Genomic DNA, 14,517 nt, shown 5'->3' with positions numbered 1-14,517 from the left:
TGTGTATTAATGGAAACCACCTTTGTCTTGCCAGGAAAAGAAGAAAACCAAGGGAATTGGGTGAGGAAGGCACAGGGATTTCTGTCACTGAGGTTTCGTGAGCCACCATCATGGTGAGACGGTGACAACTTGGGTCCATCTGACTTCTCTCCAGGAGCCAGCTCGTTACTGCCCACTCAGAGCAGCTGCTGGCCCACTCGGGCATCAAGGGGACACGGCAGATGTTCTTGAATGTTAGAGGTGACCCATGGGCTCAGCGACACAGAGTCTAATTGAAAATCCGTTGCCTCCCAGACAGGCTGGTTTCATTATTGCTTCCTAACTAACCAGAGAGGGTGAAGGTCCCAAATCTGTTATTTTATGGCTAGAGCGGCTCCCTGGGTCCCCAGCTTCACACCGTTGTATTGATTTGTGTCGTCCTTTCCCAAAAATAAATGATTTGGGAGCCAAACTCGTTACTTACACATAAAATAGCATAAGGAATCAGGCTGAGATGTCAGCAAGGCAGAAGAAAAAGGCTACAAAGTGGGTCCAAATTTATTATCTTTATTTTTACGTCATCAGCATGTCCTTAAAAGTCATTCATAGTAAAGGCTAATTTGTCTTCACTGATACCCTTTGAAACAACCGGGGTAGAAGCTGGAGCTGATGAAGGTCTTAAATACTCACCCATCTTAACCTCTGGCCAGGAATCCTGCATATAAGGCTCTGATAAAATCCGCTAAGTCGCATGTATGACTGTTGTTAAAATACACACACTACATCGCCCAAATTAGTGCTTTTTACAGTATGCAAGCCAACTATCTTATCCTCTGACTTTTGGCAAGAAAGTTGCCAATATCCTAATTCTATGGAAATATCTCCCCCGCCCTCCTTACAATGCCAAAGAGTAAATTTGATTTAGAGCATGGGCGTTCCCATGCGTGAGGTACGGTATCGACAAGACCGACGTGGGTGCCTGGAAGTTCTAGAATCCAGAGCGCATTCCGTCCCCGTGGACACAGAGAGCTCATGAAACAGATTCTTGCTGTATCTCCCCCAGCTTGAACCAAAGCCATTTCTTACATTTATTCCAGAGGGAAGAATTTATTTTATTTCCTGGGAAAGAAACATGAAGCAGGCCACTTTTTGCTCGGTTTATCTGGTGAAAAGTGAAACAAAGCCTGATCCGCCTGAGTAGAGCCAAGGCGACACCAGAGTCCAGAGCTTCGAAGAACACATGTGGAGTATGACGGAACAGGTACACTGCGAATTACACGGTTTCCACCGTTTTCACTAAACGGCAAGGCTTCTGCCTCTGAAAATCCGGAGGTGCCACTAATCTCTCCAGAGACCCAGTTATAAATTTGTAAATCAGGTGAGACAGAGAGGAGAAGCGGGAGCTGAAGGGGGAGAGCAGGAGACAGACCTTCTCATTCGCGGTAGTGAGCAGCGTCTCTTCCAGAAGGGACTTGAAGGCTTCCGGGCATTAATTAATCGGAACGTGTGTGGGTGAGACTGATTAATTTAATGCTCTGTGTGATCCGAAGACGAATCAGAGCTCTATTGGTGTAAAATCTCTCGCTAAAAGTTCACTGGTAAAGTGCACCTCACATCTTAACTAAGAGAAGGTTACATTCTGAACATCACCGCGTCTTTCTCCAAAGGCTGAAGACTGTTCAGACCCTCAAGTCTCTTGTTCTGACGCCCAGAAGTTATCATCCAGGACTGGCTATTTCACCGTGGAAGGGATAGGAGATAAACAATGCCATAAAAATATTGTTCCTACCTTTTTGTTTCTTTTTCCTCTTCTTTCTTTTCCGATGAGATGACTTTATTGTTGGGTTTAACCATGAAAAGAATCCATGTTCTTTTTTTTTTCTTTTAATTGTCAAACAGAAATGTTTAAATAGTACAGTCAACACTGTCCAAAATTGTCCTCACTGTTAACCAATGTTAACCAATGTTGATCACTTTGTGGACAACTGAATATCTTCCATGATCTGTCCAGTAAATAACTGGTCGTGCATGGTCTCAGCTATTCCAAAGCTCACAGATGAGACAAAAATCATGTGTTCTCAAAGTTACCCTTGAAAATTCCTGAAGCTGATAAAGCCTTTCAATAAGCTGAACAAATTCAGGCTTTCCTTCAAAATGTTGAAAACAAAAGGTTTTTTTTCTGTTTTTTTTGTTGTTGTTGTTGTTGTTTTTTTGTTTTTTTGTTTTTGTTTTTGTTTTTTTGTTAAGAACGAGACAGAGTGGCTTGCTCTCAGGGACCCCAGGATACCAAGTAGCTCTCTTCAACCCTGAACTCCAGAGCAGGAGGATGCTCACGGTCTGGGAATCATGTGACCTCAGAAATGCCTTCCGTCACGCCTCTCCCGGGCATACACCCTGAGATCTCTGATGGGCAAAATTAATGACACTACGTTAAGGTCCCTATTCCTTTTTTTTTTGGAGGGGAGGGTGCTCAAGCACATACGGCTGCATCAGTTAGTGTACCCCTGTTGCAATATTCATATTATATGGCTTTCTTCATGAAGGATGACACTGACATATTAAGAAAACCATAATCCCTAATTATTTGGACTTAATTTCATATATAAATGGTCTCAACCTCTTTGCCAGATCTTTCTATCAAAGTTTCCCATTCGTGGATTATTGATTCCTATTATGCTTTCATACAGGCATCCAGAGAAGGAACGGAGTGAGAGTAAACACCACCCAACAGTGCAGGTTTGGGGTTTGTTTTCACCGACCCCAGTTGCAGACAACAAGTTGGGTTGTTTTTAATTTTCACTGAATGTTGTAATAATACGGCCCATCTCCCGAGTTCATTTCTTTCATTACGAAAACCCCTGTATGTCTTAGGATGTTGTCATCAAATAATCCTTTATTTCAGGGAATTTTTTTTTAATTTTCCTGATAAAGCATTTATTTCCTGATGCAAATCTTCCAAAATCTACCGTTAATGCATTCTGCGCGTTACATTTACTCTCCTCTACTTCTGTCCCGGGCTGTTTATCTGTCTTCAGAAGGAGGCAACTCTTTGTCGGCCCCCACCTGGGTCCAAAATCACATGGGTCAATGTTTGTCCCTCTCTCCTGCCCGGCCACCTGCCACCATTTGCACTAGCCCTCTGCCAGGGGGACAGAGGGCTGAGTGACGGGGTTCACGTCCTCCGTTCGGTAACTCAGGCCTTCTGGAAGGTGCAGGAGGCACTGGGGCCCTCCTAATTCAGGCCACGATCCCTGAACTACAAGAATGTAACCTAATCTTTTATGCATGTTCAATTAGGCTGTCACCGATTTCTTCCATTCAGGCTTAGAGGCCATTGGACAAACCCAAGTCCTCTATCTTGAGGGCTCGTTGTCTAGTAGGCAGCATCAGTTTTCTCTCGGTTTTTAGTTCTGAAAATAGTTCTTCAGAAACTATCTCATGTTTTCCCCTGTCTAGCCCCTCAACATCACCGTTCCAGGCCCCCCCCAAATCCCCTCTTATTAAATTTTCACTAAGTCTGGTCAGTATATGCGATGTCTTTCTACTTTCACCCTGACTTGTACTTGACTTTCCAGTTCTGCCACTTCTGCCTCTGAAGGTGCTGTTGGATGTGGTGGAGAAAAGACCTCCAACCGGAGGCTGTCCAGGCTCCTCACTGGCCCCCGGGGCCCCCGGCTTGCCCCCACCCCGTCCCCCCCAACCAAAGTGAGCTTCACAGAACCGCCTTCGCTGATTTCCTATTTCACACCACCACCCTCTTAGGAAGCAGAATTCCATAGAAAGTCCTCACGCCGTCTTCATTGTATTGCTTTTGGCGAATATTCCTCAAAACGCGTGTTATGATACCAGTGTGATCCCCCAGCTTTGCATCAGGAATCATCGTTAGCCGTTTTTCTCTGAGTTTGTTGCTTTGCTTTGTTTGTTTTTTAGTTTAATCTGTTTTGGTGAGAAGCATATTAAAAATCTGTGCTGAAAATCCCGGTGTTCCTCGAATTCTCATGTTTCTTCCTAAGACTGTTCGTGCTCTCAGGCTCCAGAGGATTTCTTTGTTCTGATGTCGCTTGGCCCATGGGAAATGTTACGCGTCCTTACTAGGCTGAACTCTAGGAGTGCAAGCCCCCGTTCTTGCCACCCTGGCTCCACTGTCCCCCAGGGGAGCCCCAACGGATGTCCACCTGCACCTTTCTCCCACCTGGACTCAGGCCCCCAACTCTCTCGTGCTCAGCTCTGGGTGGTCGGTGAGTTCCTGCACCTTAGCAACCACCGAGGTGGGGAAGAGTTTCACCTTCTGGCTGACAACGCCACTATTTTGTTAAATTTTATTTACTTATTGAGAGAGAGAGAGAGAGAGCATCAGTGAAGGAGGAGCAGAGAGAGAGGGAGAGAGAGAATCCCAAGCAGGCTCCGCACTGTCAGCGCAGAGCCCGACGTGGGGCTAGATCCCAGGACCTATGTGATCAGGACCTGAGCCGGACACTCAACCAACTGAGCCACCCAGGCGCCCCTGACAACCACAGTCTTCATCAGTGGATGTCTGAGCTCCCTCACCTGTCATGAGGAGAAGGGACCAGATACAGAACAGTAATCTCTACTCGTACAAATTCCTTTTAAATTTATATCTCTGATCAATTTTAAGGTTCTCTTATATAGGCTGGGTGAACACTGAGGGGACAGGCAGTTTGAACATGCGTCCGCGGGCTCTGAGCGTGTGTCCACCTCTTCCGTGTATGGGCAGTTATCTGGGGCCTTCGACATAAGGTCCTCAGCTGAGATTCCAGAACAACAGGAAATGGGCTCTTGAATATCCTAACACTACTGGCTTCTCCTGGTCTGGGTTTTGCCAAGATTGCCCCTAATGGCTTATCATCCTTTTTCCAGACGTGGCGTCTAACCGCCTGGAAAGGCACCCTTGCCAGGAGAGCAATGCACCTTGCCGTCCTCTCTGGAGGCAGGTGAGAGAAGAGAGACCTTAAACATGACAGACTGTCCACTCCCCGGGACAGCACGGGCTGCTGGACGGGCCCGATGTTGCTGAAATTGTTCACTGGAGCCCAGCACCCATATCCACGGGCACACGTTTGCACTCCATCACTGAAGGACAGGGGGGCGGGAAGCCGCTCGCCTGCCCCTCCCGGGCTGGAAGCTGTCTGGAGGAGGGGGGGAATGAGCAAAGGGGACAGCGGGAGCACCTGCTGGAAGGAGGGCGAGGGGCGGGCAAGAGTAGGCGCATGGACGGTCAGAGGGAAGCTTGCCCCGAGTCACTTACAAAATGCGTTGCTTCTGGAATACCACCCAACGTGCATTCACTGACGGACTCCTGAGCAGTTTTACTTCCTCTTAAACATTCTTGTGTCCATTTAACAGCTCATCTCCCTGCTTCTAGTATATTCCTTCACCCCCCTCCCCCTCACCTCATAGCCAGTCGCTCTAGGCTTTTCCAAAACTAACAACACCCGGGTCCCATGAAGCTCTGTAGACTGAACCCGGAGGCTGCTGATGAAACATTAACCTAGTAAAACCCACTCTGTGCTGCAAAATGCCCCCAGATTAGAATCCCTTCTGGATCTAAGCTTGGAAGCAAATTCTCATCGATATAATTCAAGAGCCAATTAAGATTTGGAGCCACGCTCCCAAAGATCCTGGGATGTCAACGTTTCAAGGCTTTGATCAGAGAAACCAATCAAGTGAAAGGTTTGGAACTGTTCCAGGACCCAGACAGAGAGGCCCTGCTGGGGGTGGGGGGGGGGGGAAGCCCAGAAGCCCAGCCCGGCCTGCAGTTCTGAGGCATCCGACCTTGGACCTCGTACATTCCCAGGGCCCCACTTCCTGCCGCGACCTCTCCTGGCAGTCAGGTCGTCCCGCTAATGCCTTTTCCATGTGGGCCAGGCGGAAACCGCCTTCGGTGAGATGGGGGGAGTGACGTCTTCTCAGCTCATTTTCGGCTGTGTCCCTGGGTCACCATGAAGTGTCTCTCACAGACTTACCTTCCTAAAAATGTTCTCATCGCAGTGGGGCCTGGCAGACATGGGTTTTCCTGTGTGTGTGTGTGTGTGTGTGTGTGTGTGTGTGTGGTACCACGCTGAGAAGTTTCCAGTGCCTCAGACGTTCACTGCCGTGACCTGAACCTTTGGCTTTTTTTTTTTTCAGGACAGGGCTTGATAACGCAGGCCAAGCGGTGGCCAGAAGAAGGGGAAAAAAAATAGCAGCTCTGTTCCTTACATCAGAGCACAGGAACGATAGTCTTTCACGGAGCATGTTGTGTTTGTAGGTTAGTGACCGATGCCCATTTCGCAAAATCATTCGCGCTGGGTGCTGAAAGCTGGCCTCAGAGCGCCAACAGGGCTGGCCAGGCTCCTGTGTCCGATTTGGTCAGTGGGATCTGGGTGTCAGGCCGTGTGGGCCTCTCTGCTCCTCTCTGATCAACGGTAGAGACATGGCGTTGTCGCAGAGGGTCCCAGCCAGCCAGAGAGCATGGTACATCCTCGCTGGCCGTCACTACGACACCTCGGTATCTGGGGATGGTTTCTGACAAGACCCGCGTTTGGTGATTTCTCGTCACCCGACCGCCGCTCTGATTAGGGCTGTTTGCTCGGATGTCTCACGAGTACGCTTGAGATGTGCTGCTGGGCAAAGAATTTTCCGGATCGTTTTGGAAAGAAAATGCAGTGACGTTTTGTGGGACGGCCCCACGCCGGGCCCCAAGCTAACATGGGTTTGAGAATGAACATGCCAGGTGCTCCCTCGTGAGCACGTAACGAGGTTGTTAAAATTATTCCTATAAATGCAGATGATCCCCCCCGCCCTTGGCCAGCTTTATAAATGAGACCTTTCCCCGGAACCCCAGGCTCAGAGACAGCTAGGCTGGAGTTTGGGCTTCACATTTTCTCATCTGTGAGACCAGTTCTCTGGCTCAGGTTCATCAAGCCAAACTGTCCACGCAGCTGCTAGCAGATGGCGGGCGATGCCACAGCCATCTGGGGTCACGGCGATTCGCCCTCGGAGGCCGAGACACCACGTGATGCTGAGGTTCCCGGACGCCACAGCCGGGCCCCCTCCTGCCACATGCTCATCGGCCACAGCCTGAGTCCCTAACAGGACTGCATTTCATCTCGTTCCCTCTACCGGAAGCGAGACAGGGGCACACGGACTGTCCTCCTATGCAAATCAGTGTTCACGTGCAGCGTTAAGAAACATTACACGGAACAAGTACATGGCACAGCCTGCGTCTGTGTCTCACGCAGCGGGCAAGGTTCACGCCATCCGGAAAGGGCCGCTGCATTTCACCGCTGCGTTGGGGGCCGGTTCGCATCCTAGGGGGAGGGTGTTGCTTCCAAGTCAACCCGGGAGAAGGGAACCGCACGCGGGATAGATTGAGGAGTTTCCCCTAGAGTTAGTCCTGGCACCTGTTCAGTTAGCCATCTTTGCAAGCGGTTGGAGTAGAAAAGACGAGAATAGGGGACACGTGATTAAGTGGGGGTCTGAATCACCTCAAACCGCACCGTCCCCTGCAGCAGCCACCAGCCACGTGGGAGTGTTTAAATTTAAACGTAAATAACTGAAAAGGTAGTTTCTCTGTGGCACCGATGCACTTCACGGCTAACAGTCCCGTGTTCAACAGCCACGTGGGACTGCACGTGGGGAGAGAGCGCTTGTGGCAACCCGGGGCACCGTACTGGGAGACGCTGGCCCAGCAAATGGCAAGCACTTCAAATTGCCCGACGCGACTCGTTGGGACAAATGGATAAATCTACAGGATGGACTTCAGCAAGAACGCCTTCCGTGGATAAGAAGGAAGCAAAAGGAAAATTCACTTTATTTCAAAGCTCAGAATGGGAACGCACTGGTGAGCTCCGGCCAGAGGAGGGAAGGACCTTGTGGACCGACTGTGGCTTCTGAGATGGCAATTCTGTAGAATCCGAGCAAAAGGGAATGTTCTCTGGACAGAGATTACTAGTTGGACAAAGACAAGGGGCTTACAACAAGAGGGCGAACATATATCGTGTGCCCGCTCTGTGTCGGTCGCTGCGTTGGGTGCTGTGGATTTAGCTGGGTGTGATTTAGCCAGGTGTATTCCGGGTAGAGGCCCTGCTCTTGGCTACCTGCTCAGTGCAACCGTCAACCCAAACCACATCCTGCACTTTGGGAAGCTGGACAGTTCCATCCCGGGGCTGCCCGCTGCCCCCAGTCTGCTCTGCTCCTGAAGATCAACAGATCCCAAACCCTGACAAATGCCCTCCTTCGATCCCTCTACGTGATCAGTGAAAAGATTCGGGAGTATGCGGCATTCGCCCCGTGACAAGATCCTATGGAAAGATCGCTGGGTTTAGAACCGCAGGAGCTGAGTGAGAGTCAGAAGAAGCCCCGATGAACTCTAGGCTTCGAGCCAGTCACCAAGCTCTGGAATATTATGTCCTCCTCCGTAAATCCACAGTGTTATTTTCCTCAAAGTACTGATTCAAAAAATTAATGATATAATCGTGAAAAAAGTGCTCAAAAGATATTAATGAGCGATGATAATTGATCTGCCTATTTACTGGTTGACTATCATTTATTTGTATGGTTGTATTCCCTCCCCCGAATAAGCTGGTAACTGCTAAAATGTGGGGTTATTTTATAACTTATTTTCCCAATGCTTCAACACAGTGCCTAAGACACAGCTTGTATGAAACGCGTTGTGTGTTTGCATTTGTGTATTTGCCTTAGGTAACAAAAGCCAACGTTCATTTATCACTACACTGGCTGTCATCGTGTCTGAGACACTAATCACAGCCCATCATCCCACACTCCCCTTACGTAACATCTGCTTTGCCCACAATTCCAGCTGTCCCCAAAGGTAATTTTTTTTAAATAAGCGATATCTCTGTTTAACCCTGATCACAACTGACTAGGCTGGTGGGGAAGGCAAGACCCTGAGACCTGACCATGCCCCATAGTCACACACAAAAAGAAAACCAGGGGGACCAGCTCTCAGGAGCTCGATGTAAAGAAAAGAACAAAGCTATCGGTTATTGGTTGGGTGTTGCGACCAAAGGCCACGGGAAGTCGAGGCTGGAAATGGCTTCCATATGCTTGCTTGAGTCATGGAGAAGAAAGCACGAGTGAGGAAGGGAAGAGACTGAAGGAGCAGATGTGCAGAACGAATCTGAGATGCTGTTGAGTCCTCGCTCCTCCCAGAGTTCAGGTTTCAATTCTAAATCCCAAGAAGCCCAGGGACTGTGGTTACGTCTTTGGGTACCTGGGCCATCGTTTTGATATTCTTGGGCTCTCTTGAGTGATTCTTTGTAACTTGGAGCAGAGCGCGTGGGAGGTGCAAGGCCCAGCTGCCATCTTGGTCCAGTTCACTGCTTCGGCCACTGAGTCCAATACCTGAAAGATAAAAGAGAAGGCACTCGAAAGTGGATGCCCCACACTTTGTAAAGGCTTTGGCCCAGAACCTCTATGGAAAACACTGTGCTCTTGATCTGGTCTAGACTCTACGGGAGCCCACATATATTATTTTTCTCCTTCTAGCTTAAGACAAAGACTAGAAATTAGCTAGGGGTGGCTAACATAGAGACTCAAATATATATATGAGGGCTAAAATTAAAGTTTCTGTCCTTCCCACGTAGCTGTGCAATGTGGACGTTCCTGGGTGGAGTGGGTCTTTCCCTTGCGGGGACTCCAGGACCCAGGCTTCTTCCAGGTTGATGATATCCTTGTCACCTGCACCTAGCTGGAGAAAAAGTCCAGGGGGTGTTCTGGAAGCCTTGGGGCTTCCTCTCACTTCTCCTACATCCTGTTGGGGGACACTGGCCACACGGGCCAGCTGTCAGGGAGGCTGGGAAAAGTAGTTCCTAGCTGCATATCCATGATGGAAAGGGATCGTGGATGTTGGGTATAAGCCATCTGTGTCGCAGTCTTGCTTCCAGCCTTCACTCTCCTGAGCCCAGCCTCAGGCCCCTCTCTGCTTTTCTAGGGTAGTGAGCCTCTTCCAAACAAGAGAAACCCTGAAAAGCAAGAATAAAGAAAGCATAGTTCACAAGAGAGAAGAGCAATCTGGAACGTGAAACATCTTTCACACTACAGATTCCGTCGTTGGCACCATGAACACCCTGTGTCCCCAGGACTGAAATACATCTCACAGAGCCCCCTTTGACAGAAAAAGGTAGGGAAAGTGAGGTCTTTAACTCCTCGTCCATATTCGAAGACCTCGTTAACATTTATCACTTACAAAGAATTTCCATGCCATTGGCGGATCTTCACAAAGACATCGAGAAATAGGTATGATCATCACCATTTAGTAGAAAACTAAACGACACTTCAAAGAAATGAGTGGAGTGGCCAGATTTCACATCCCTGGCAAAAAGGGGATTCAAACCTGGGTCTTCTGACTCTGGGTATAGTGCTCTCCACTAACGTGTTCTGATAATAGGGCAGTAAGCATCGTGCTGGAGCCTCAGATTCTTCCAGTGTTCCAGAAACCTGCACAGGCTGGCAGGTCTGGGGCGGTGGAATCCTGGAAGTGAAGGTGTCGCAGGTTGCAGAACATCGGACAACAGACCTCCATTGCCCCTTCATGCCTGATGCGTGCTGGCTGGGAGGCCCCTCGCCGCCAGCTGCGGGAACGGTCGGAGGTCTTGGAGAGGTTTCCTCATCAGATACTAATCACGGATCCTGTCTCGGAGACTCTGTTGGTTGTTTCAGCCTGGTGGGTGCATTATCATCAATAATTCTGAATAAACCCCACGTCCAATTAAAAGGGGATTTGGGGGGGATTTTGTTTTGTGTCCAGAAAACCAGTTCCATGTGCTTCCTAAAAGAACTCTTTTCGTTACTGTCTGCCTTTAAAAACGCGCAACGTATTTGCAACGATAGGGCCAACGCACATCTACTGGAGAAGAAAGAAGGAAGGCATTCCTTCATTTCACAGACGTGATCTGCATACCTGCTATGTTCTCAGCGGTAGGATGTTGCTGGGAACAGACACAAATTCCATGCGGTCCCTCCCTCGGTGACTGAACATCTCGTATTATCACTGCCTGTATCTTATAAAGGTGACCTCGATTGCCGGGTTGTTCCAATGTGGAAGTAGCTGAGATTCCGTAACGTGAGGATTCGTGGTGTGCCGCCAACTTCCTCAGAACCAGGTAAACACCGGACCATGCGCGCGTCTGGTGGGCTCCCGAACAGCATCCTTGTTGCTTGGATGATGGTGGCACGCTGGCTGCTGCTGGTCTGCCTTCTCTTGTCACAGATATTCCCTCCCCTTGCATCCTGACCTTTTCACTCCTTACTGGCTTGTTCCTGAACATGTTCTGCCCTGGATTTTTTCATTCCATGCACCCTCGGTTCCAATACTGCCTTTGGCTGATGTTTCTCCTTCTCTGCTTCCTCCTCCTCCTCCTCCTCCTCCTCCTCCTCCTTCTCCTCCTTTCTCCTTCTCCTTCTCCTTCTTCTTCTTGTACCCTCTGCCAAAATCTTGTATTCTGGAGTAGATTCTGGGACTCCCGTCTTCATTCCTCCTTCTCCAGGGTGGTGGCCATCCACTCGATGACTCCAATCACCATCCATGAGCTTTGGGCCACCCACCCAATCTCTTCTCAGCCTTTGTCTCTTATATCATCAGACTCTGGGACCATGCAGGTCCACACTGACACCTTGAAGACACTTTAAATCCCATACATTCCAAACAGGATGCTGGCTTCCCCATGATGAACCTTGTTCTTCTTTCTGTGCTTCGATCTCAAGAAAGAGATACAGCACGAGCAGCCGTGTTCTCACCTGATCACGGGAGAATCGTGGCACCGCTCTGGAGGTGCAGAGCAGTGAAGGCGAGACGTTCCCTTCACCGACTGAGGAAGCTGGCCTTGGAACACTCCTGCCCAATTCCAGATGCTCAGGAGGAATCACAGCCCAAACACTGCCTCTTATCTTTTCTACCTTGGGAGTAAAAGTGGTTTTAAAAGTGATAAAAACAATTAGGCCACGTGATTTTCACTCTCCTACCCTATTTTGAAAATACAAACGTGAGAAAAATTATAACAATGATAAAACTAGAAAATATAAGCTCAACCCTCATCACTTACACACAAAAAGATTTCTATTATTGTTTTTCCTTTGTCTTCGCATCTTCTGCAAATGAAGGACCTTGTTCTGTTGACTACTTTTTGTTGCCTCCAAAAAGCAGAAGCCGTTGGGGCGCCTGAGCGGCTCCGTTGGTTGAGCGTCCGACTCTTGATTTCGGCTCAGGCCGTGATCCCAGGGTCATGATATCCAGTCCCACATCAGGGTCCGTGCGGAGAGTGGAGCCTGCTTGGGATTCTCTCTCTCTCTCTCTCTCTCTCTGCCCCACCCCCTCTCTCCCACTCTTCCCCCTAGCTTCTGCTCTCTCTCTCTCTCTCAAATAAAACAAAAACACATTAAAAAGTCTAAAAAAAGGAGAAGCTGTAGAAACATCTACATCTAGAGTCTAGAGTCTCTACAGCTCTAGAAACATCTACAGCTCTAGAAACATCTACATCTAGAGTTAACATCTAACTTGCTGATTCAGAAAAAAAAAAGAGGAAGAAGGAGAAGATGACCATCGACCCCAGGAGTCCCTTTCAAATGGTTTTCTTTAATGAAGTAATCAGCTACAGAGAAGTGCAAGATGGACCAGGAGGGGAGGTCTACGTGAAGAAGACTTTTCCCACCAGGCTGAAAACTCCTGATCTGGCAACATTTCCATCGTAGCTGAAGACGGTTCACCTCAGGTGCCCACAGCCTGTGTGTGATGGCTCACTGCTGGTTCCCTTCTTGACACAACTTTGAACGCAGAGTGTACTGCTCAGAAAGCGTATCCTATCCCATTCCATCCCATTCCATTCCATTTCTTCCAAAGCCCCATTGTAATTCGCTTGATTTTTCATTCCACTGCTTTGAAAATAAGGTATCACATGAGTAGTTTTCAGGAAATGATCGGACCAAATAGGGCATTAAACAAAATGCATTATTGAGGGTTAGTCTACTGCTTAACGTATATCCTCTCTCAAATGTGCATTCACGTAGAAAGCTGGAGGGGACGAAAACACAAGCCAAAAAAAGCTGTCCAGATGCATTCTGCTTCTTAAAACTAGGAGATGTGCAGAGAAAGTTCAGCTTTTAATATTTCAACAGAGAGGACGGCCACTCCAGGATGATTTTCGTGCATGGCGTTTCATTTGTGCAGCGCGTGCCTCAGATGGGTAATTACATCTTCTTAAATATGTATATTTTTCTTCAAGACAAAACATTAGTTGAGGTTAGGACCTAATTCTTGTAGATTCCATTAGTGTGTGTGTGTGTGTGTGTGTGTGTGTGTGTGTTTTACTTATAGTCATCCACAACCCCACCATCACCAAAAATGCCTTCACATTGACAAGATGGAATTTTCTTGACTTGCTACTTCCCTTTTGATTTAGGGGGACAGTGAGGCCTGAGCTGTTTCCAATAGTCGTTAAAATTTTAACAGAACTTCAAATACAAAAGTTGTTCCCCACCCTCTGTTATTTATTTATTTATTTATTTATTTACTTATTTACTTATTTATTTCTCATTTGCTTAAAAAAGTGACACGTTTTCCTAGATCTGGTTACAATATCCACTTCAGCTTTTTTTTTCCCCCCTTTCATGCTTGGTACAGAGCTAGTTAGTTTATTCTGCCCCTAAACACGAGTCCTTTACCAAACCCCAGTGGTACCCTGGCTTTCGCGTGCTCTCTCACCAAGGGTGTGGGAAAGACAGGTGCCTGGGTGATGGATTGGGGTTCCCAGAAAGGTCTTGAGACGTGATAATCCTTTATGGGAAATGGGATTCAAATCTGACACTTCTACGGTCTTCCCTCTCTGCGGTGAAAATTTCATTTTTCATCGGTTCGCCAAATAATTCCGTGTGCAGTCACCCTGCAATTAATCTTGAATTAATTTTTAAATCTCCTGCTTCCTGATACATAATTTGCCATAAGAAAACGCAGGGTGGTCAGCCTTCCATTAGACACGGGTGAGTGGGGTCGGCAGACAGTCCTTCCACACTCACACGAGGTCCCCACGTCGGTGGCAGTCACCGTCCTGCAGAGCTCAGGGCTTGGCACTGGCTGCAGGCTGCAATCTGAACCGGGTGTCTCAGAGCCAGGAACAGGCTGCGTGTGCGTGTGAAGCCAGTTTATGGCCCAACATGCGGTACTGCGGGCAGGGGACCGGCTTCCTGCTTTGAGCACCTTTCTCCATGTCCAGGCAGAGCCCTGCCCGTTTCTTCTGCCACCCTCAACCTCACAGTGAAAATTCGGGTCAAGTCTCAAGGTCACTCACATGGCAACAGAAGAGGGTGACGGAGTGATTGCCGGGTATACTGGGCTCATGCGCTGCAACCTTCGAACTCGGCAGAGCACGGTTTGTCCCGCGCCGGGCGGTTCAAGTGATTAAAGCCCAGGGCTCATGGAGGTGGGGTCAGGATTTCAATCTCCAGAGGAGTCAGTTCGCCTCCACCAGAGACCAGGGGCGTCTGCTGATGCCGGGCGCAGACAGAGGAGGCTGTGTGGACCAA

The 14,517-nt window shown here is 48.6% G+C and overlaps 1 long non-coding RNA gene across 1 annotated transcript; it reads left to right on the top strand.

Annotated features, from left to right (window-relative positions):
• The first annotated feature begins 934 nt into the window (after positions 1 to 934).
• On the top strand, positions 935 to 3,955 carry LOC122237090. Its single transcript, XR_006215301.1, has 2 exons — positions 935 to 1,240; positions 1,647 to 3,955. It is a non-coding gene; the product is annotated as an uncharacterized LOC122237090 (long non-coding RNA).
• Positions 3,956 to 14,517: the final 10,562 nt, after the last annotated feature.

Source organism: Panthera tigris, chromosome A3 (genome assembly GCF_018350195.1).
Source record: "Panthera tigris isolate Pti1 chromosome A3, P.tigris_Pti1_mat1.1, whole genome shotgun sequence".
NCBI classification, from domain to species: Eukaryota; Metazoa; Chordata; class Mammalia; order Carnivora; family Felidae; genus Panthera; species Panthera tigris.
This window is presented reverse-complemented; position numbering and strand designations above follow the sequence as displayed.